Raw genomic sequence first — 6,082 nt, 5'->3', positions numbered from 1 at the left:
TCATTACTGTCACGGTAATTCGTTTCATTCTAAAGATAAATTATAAAGAGGTTGTATACACTAACCTGTGTCTTCTAATCAGACAAATCAGAGGTTCTGATTGTTCAACTGTCGGGAGTATGGGTAACACTCGTTAGTGTGGCATATTCAGATGTCTGATGTGAATGGAAAGCTCCCATGGCGCTGTACACGTGGGGGAGCTTTGATATGCATGCACACATCATGTTGCTGTGGCCAGGCGATGGATATATTTGCCTTGGTGCTAACATTGATACTTTGGGGCTACTTCAGGCAACTCTGGATACCTGGGGGCGCTAGTGTACGATGGTACAAGGGAACACTCATGGGTGGCTGCGGTGCATCGCACGCATTGCAACCACATACATTCAGGGCTTTCCCAGTCGCAATAATGTGTTTTCAAGGGTGTTTCTCACCTGCATCCTCCTGGGTGCGGAACTATGTGATCACTGCGACCACACATAATTGCGATGGCCGAAAATGATGACTTTTTTTTAAAATGAAACCCCCTTTACACCACATAGATATGTGGGGGGAGACCCACCTTCCCCCCCATATTACTAGAATATCCCATGTCCCCCACATATCCATGTGGTGTTTAAAAAGAAAAAAGTCGGACATTTCGGCTGTCGCAATTGTGAGGGCAACATTTTGGGCCATTTCCCCTGGGTGCTAGTGCCTGCCTCTGCTCCTCCAACTCCCTCAATTGTACCCATGTCAATGAGGGTGGTCAGCTGCTCCTCCCACGGTGTGAGCCCCGGTGGTGGTGGCCCTCCTCCAGTCCCCATGGTCTCACTCCTGTGCTGGGCCAGGAGCCCACGGCACACGGCCCATCGCTGTCACCTTCTGGCTTATTGCTCTCCAGATCTGTGTGCGCTGTTGTGCGCTGGTCTTTCGCTGTTGTGGCCCATACAGCTCATCTCGATGGGCCATTGCTTCCTCCACGAGTATGGTTAGTTCTTGATCAGGGAAGTTGGGTTTTCTGACCCTGTCCAAGGCAAACTTGCCCCTGGTACACTCCTGCGACACTTTGCAGGATTTGCAGTTGTGGATGGCTTACAGTGGCTGTGATTTTTGGCGGATTGTTATTTCCTAAATGGCCGCCGCTTTATTTCCCGTTCCGGTGGTGACGCAATTCCTGCAGCGCTATTAGCGCTTGCTAATAGCGCGGCAACCCGACAGTAGCGCAATGGGCGCTAGATTTCCAAGTTCACAGCCAATGTTTCCGCTGGGCGATATTTGCGTTAACGCCAAGGCCGTGTGTATGTGCATGCCAACTCTTGATCTGGTGTTGTTTACGCCACACATCACAGCGTTAACGAAAATATTGCTTGGCGGATATAACACTGGGATACCGCCCAACCCGTGATGTGTGTCTTTAAAACAGTCGGAATAATTTTAAAATCATATAATTCAATTCAATCAACCTTTATTCATTTGGATTTCTCCATTAACATAATTAAAAAAGGGAAAACATTATAGACAAAAAAGAAAACAAACTGAAAATCAAATACTAAATTAAACACCATGCAATAAATATAGCCACCTTAAAAGAGCCTCCGTGACAAATTAACATAGGCTATAAATTCAATGTATACCATTGGAATTCATTATTAAAAATAATGCAGCCTGAAATTGGATCTCCTAAAGTAGGGGTTTAAATATTTCCTGCACAAATCAATATAATCTTTACAAAATAATAAACAATGTCAGATATGATGTACCGCTCCTATTTTAAAATGGCATTTTTTATCAAAGACTGCTTGTCCTATTCTCTTCTATCTTTTAAAGGGAGCATGTTTAATCGAGTCATTAGCACAATTTTTCTGCACTCTGCCGAATCATATAAAGAAAGCTCACTGAAATGACGGACTGCCAAAATCTCGCTTTTTGGTGGCACTCATGTAAAGCTGAGCTAAAAGAAAATATGAAACTTCAAACGGCAACAATGCCATAGCCATGTTAGAGCTATGGATACAAGATATAGATCTGCATCTAAAAACCTTTCTATTTCAGAAATTTCTCACATTGGCCCTCATTACAAGTTTGGCAGTTATGTGCAGGCGATTCCAAGGAGCCGGTGGCACCGCTTTTGGCAACCGCAAACACGGAATCACTGGCACATCTCAACCTCATTGGAGTGCGCAATCCGGCATGCCAGTAACGGTGCCACTGGCCTGACAGAAACACCATCATTCTCTATTAAAATCAGTGGCACCACCATCAGAAATACCAGTGGCACTGTTACTGGCATGTCTTTCTTGGGAACACTGGTAACGGAAACACCATGACCGGAAACAAAGTTATCGCCGGAACTGGAAACTCACCGGTAGCCATTTTGGAAAACAAAATTCACTTAAAATCACGTAGTTCCTATTGCCATACGGACACGTAGGCACCGGTACTTGAACAGCAGGCATGACATCTCAGGTCCCTGAAGTGTAGCAGTGGAAGCCACGCTTCTCAGAGCAGGAACTCACCATTCTTACAGACACCATAGGGCAACATGCAAGTAAACTGTTTGCCACAGACCACCGGCACAGTACACAACTGCGCAAAAATGCCACCTGGGACATGGGTGCCATAAGCGGTGGGATGACCTCCTCCTGAGGGTCCGCAACTTGCTGTCAGCCCACAGGAAGGAATGCCTGGCCACTGGCGGTGGGATGGCCTCACCAATAAAGCTCATGCCATGGAAGGAGAAATGCAGCAGTGTGCTGCACCTTAAGGGGATAGAGGGAGTAGAAGTGGTGGAGGCCAGTGCCTGGACACGTTGCAAAGGTGGTGAGTGCAATATGCCACACCAAAACAACTATAAACAGTGGGCAAGAAAATGCAGTGCACACAACACAGATACATGTCCAACTGCATGCCACCAAACCACATCCAACCCATAGAGTGGCCAACGAACCATGGCTGTTGCCGAAGGGTGCACAATCATTGCCCCCAAACTTCCAAACACATATATGCCCACATGAGTACTGTTTATGTACACAAAGCACAATGTGGCATGCATGCACCATGAGCAATGTGTCCCGGTAACACACTCACATGCAGGCACGCATCAAAGCGATCCTGATGGACCGGGCCATAGCATTGTTGACTGCCTTCCTGTCAAATTGATCTTCCCACATGCAATTGGGCCCTTCCCTCTTCTCCACCTCAATCTCTACCTGTGGAGCCCCCCAGGGCACTATCCTATCGCCATTGCTCCTCATTGTTTAGCTTGACCCTCTGGCCCACTTGCTCTCCACCTTCCCTCCTCACTTCCAGTGTAATGCTGATGATATGATACTACCTCCCCTCCATCCACTTTGATGCATGACTGCCTAACTCCAATTCATGCATTGTGCTCTGGGGCGCTCCTCGTGTGCAATGGTCCTGCTTGCACAGAGGGTCCGGGAGGGGAACGAGACATTATCGCCACTGGCTGAGTCCCTCCCCATTTCCCTGTAGGCAGACCTGGAGTGCAGGGAAAGGTCAGGTTCCGAACCCCACTCAACCATCACTGCACCTGCCAGCTTACAACAGAGCAGCCAAAGGTGCATTTGCCCTTCTAGGGTCACTGAAATAGGACAGGCCCAGTGAAAAAAGGCCACTCAAGTGAACCAGTATCACAATTACAGTGACACTATTGCGACCTGGGGGTGTTTTGGGGAGGGTATGTTTGGGAGGGATAGTTGGTGAGGGTGTGTTTGGGAGGGCTAGTTGGGGAGGGGGTGGTGGGAGGTGTAGTTGGGGAAGGGCTGGTTGGGAGGGTTTTGTTTGTGAGCGGTTGGTGGGACACACATTTGTTCATGTTTGCTGTTACTAAAATACACACATCTGTGCAAATAAATGTATGTCTGGACATTCCGTTTGTGAAGTTGTGTGTTTTATTATTGCTCTAATTTACATGCAGTGTGTGCCATGGGTTGTGTACGGTTGATGGGAGCGCAAAAATAGTCCTCAATGAGTTCCAGGTGGCTGCACGCCCATCCCTGATATCCCTGGGTTGGTGATGTTGGAAGTCTACAGCTGCATCTCCATCACCATCGTCATCAGCTTCTTCTGGAGGCATGTCCATGTCCTGGTGAAGGGGTATGTTGCGCCTGATGAACATATTGTGCAATGTGGCACAGGCCAGGACTATCTTCCCCACCTTCACTGGCCTGTACATTAGTGCTCCACCGGAGTGGTGAAGGCACCAAAAACGTGCCTTTCACAGTCAAAGGTCTGCTCAATTGTCGTCCGTGTTCTGATGTGAGCGCAATGCGCTGTTTGTTCCTGGTGAGTCTGGGGATCTCTCACAGGGGTCATCAGCTATGGTAGTAGTGGTAGTAGGTAGTAGGGGATAACTGGAATCATCTGCACAGCATGGGATTGAGGTGACAGTGCAGTGCATACTTATTGGGATGCGAGTGAGTGAAACATGCATCTGGACATGCATCTGGGTCTGTGCACTTGCAGGCCCTCAATCGCATTGATGCACCCTGTGACATGCATTGCTGGTCAGATCATTTGTAGACTCCAAAGGATGCATTGACGGTGGTGGGTGGGGAAGAGTCGGGATATGCTGGGTATTGTGACATGGCAGTGATGTATTTTGGTATCTTTAGTGCATTGCATGTGCCTGTCCATCAGTGCCCAAATTGTGATGGGGTGTCCTTCCGTTGACACATGTGGTTGATACCAGTCGTGGCCACCTACTGTTGAATGCCAATTGTGACCCTACATTGGCATGGTGGATGTGGGCCATGCACTGGTACCAGTGAGCATCCCCGGTGCCCTGGTGCTCATGCAAAGAGGTGTGAGTGTTGATGCTTTTACTCACCCTATAGCCAGGTCCTCTTTCCTCCATATTGTGCTATGTACACAGGCAGGGTGCTATTCCGCAGGACCATGGAGTCAAGGGTTGATCCCGGGAAGTGGGTGCAGCAGTGGGTGATAGTCAGGTCTGCATCAGAGATGACCTGCACATTCTTTGATTGATACAGCTTTCTGTTTCTATACACCTCCTCTGTTGCATGGGCAGCCACTAGCTCAATGTGTGTGCAGTCCAGCAGACCTTGGAAGAGGACCTTGGTGGCGTTTACCTGTGCCTGTGTGCTTCTTAGAGCAATGTGCTGGGCCTGCACCAGCACAGTTGAAGATGCTGGCTGCGAGATGCAGTGCATCTGTGTGCTCGAATGTGCCTGTGGCAAAAATGTGCAACACTGACACCACCTTCAGCACGGGGGTATGACAGTTCGGATGACGATGATGCTCTGGTTATTGTCCTGGATGAGTTCGTCAAGTTCCAGCAAGGTCTCCCTGTTCAGGAGGTATAATGTGTGGATCTCCCTGCCAGTCCAGGCCCAGGGTGTGGGCCTTGTGCAGGGTTTGGGTGCATGCCTTTGTTAGCGAGAAGTTTAATTTCTGGGCTAATTCCCTCACACTTTAGAGATCCCCAGTTCTTTTGCTGGACTTAGGACTTTTAATTTTAACTCCTGAGTGAGTGGGGCATTTTTCTCACTCCATCCTGTTTCTCCCTGACTAGGATTTTATGTTTTCACTGTTTTTGGAGTCTAGCAAACTCCATAGTGATCTGCTTTTTGTATAGTGACACACGGCAACCCCAGTGTAGTGTCACTGAGAAATCCCTTGGATTTCTTTTAAGGTTTAAATACCTTTTCTTCTGCAAACTACTGTTCCCAAGAATAGTAAGGTGAAATTGATCTTACTTATCATTTTACTTTGTAGGTCCCACACACACCATCATAGGTGGAGTGCTGGGGGCGTTAACTAGTAGCCCCTTATCCTACTTTCTCATTTAACATTTTTTGTTATACTTACTACATTAAATGGTTGGTGGCAGTGGTTTACTTTTTACTACCAGTGTGCATTTTTACTGCAGGCTGAACCCTCAGCTGCAGTACAGCACCCATGGGTGACCATTTTGTCACAATGGCCCCTGTGTTCTTTTTTGCGCCATTTTCTGTTTATAAGGTCCTTTTGGCTTTGACTGTGTAAATTGAGACAGGTCTGAGCCATTTGTGTGATTTGATTTTGGCGTGTTTCAGCCCTGAAGCCCGCCCGTGGCACC

Source organism: Ambystoma mexicanum, chromosome 11 (genome assembly GCF_040938575.1).
Source record: "Ambystoma mexicanum isolate Mex_15411 chromosome 11, UKY_AmexF1_1, whole genome shotgun sequence".
Lineage (NCBI taxonomy): Eukaryota > Metazoa > Chordata > Amphibia > Caudata > Ambystomatidae > Ambystoma > Ambystoma mexicanum.
Note: the sequence above shows the minus strand (reverse complement) of the source record.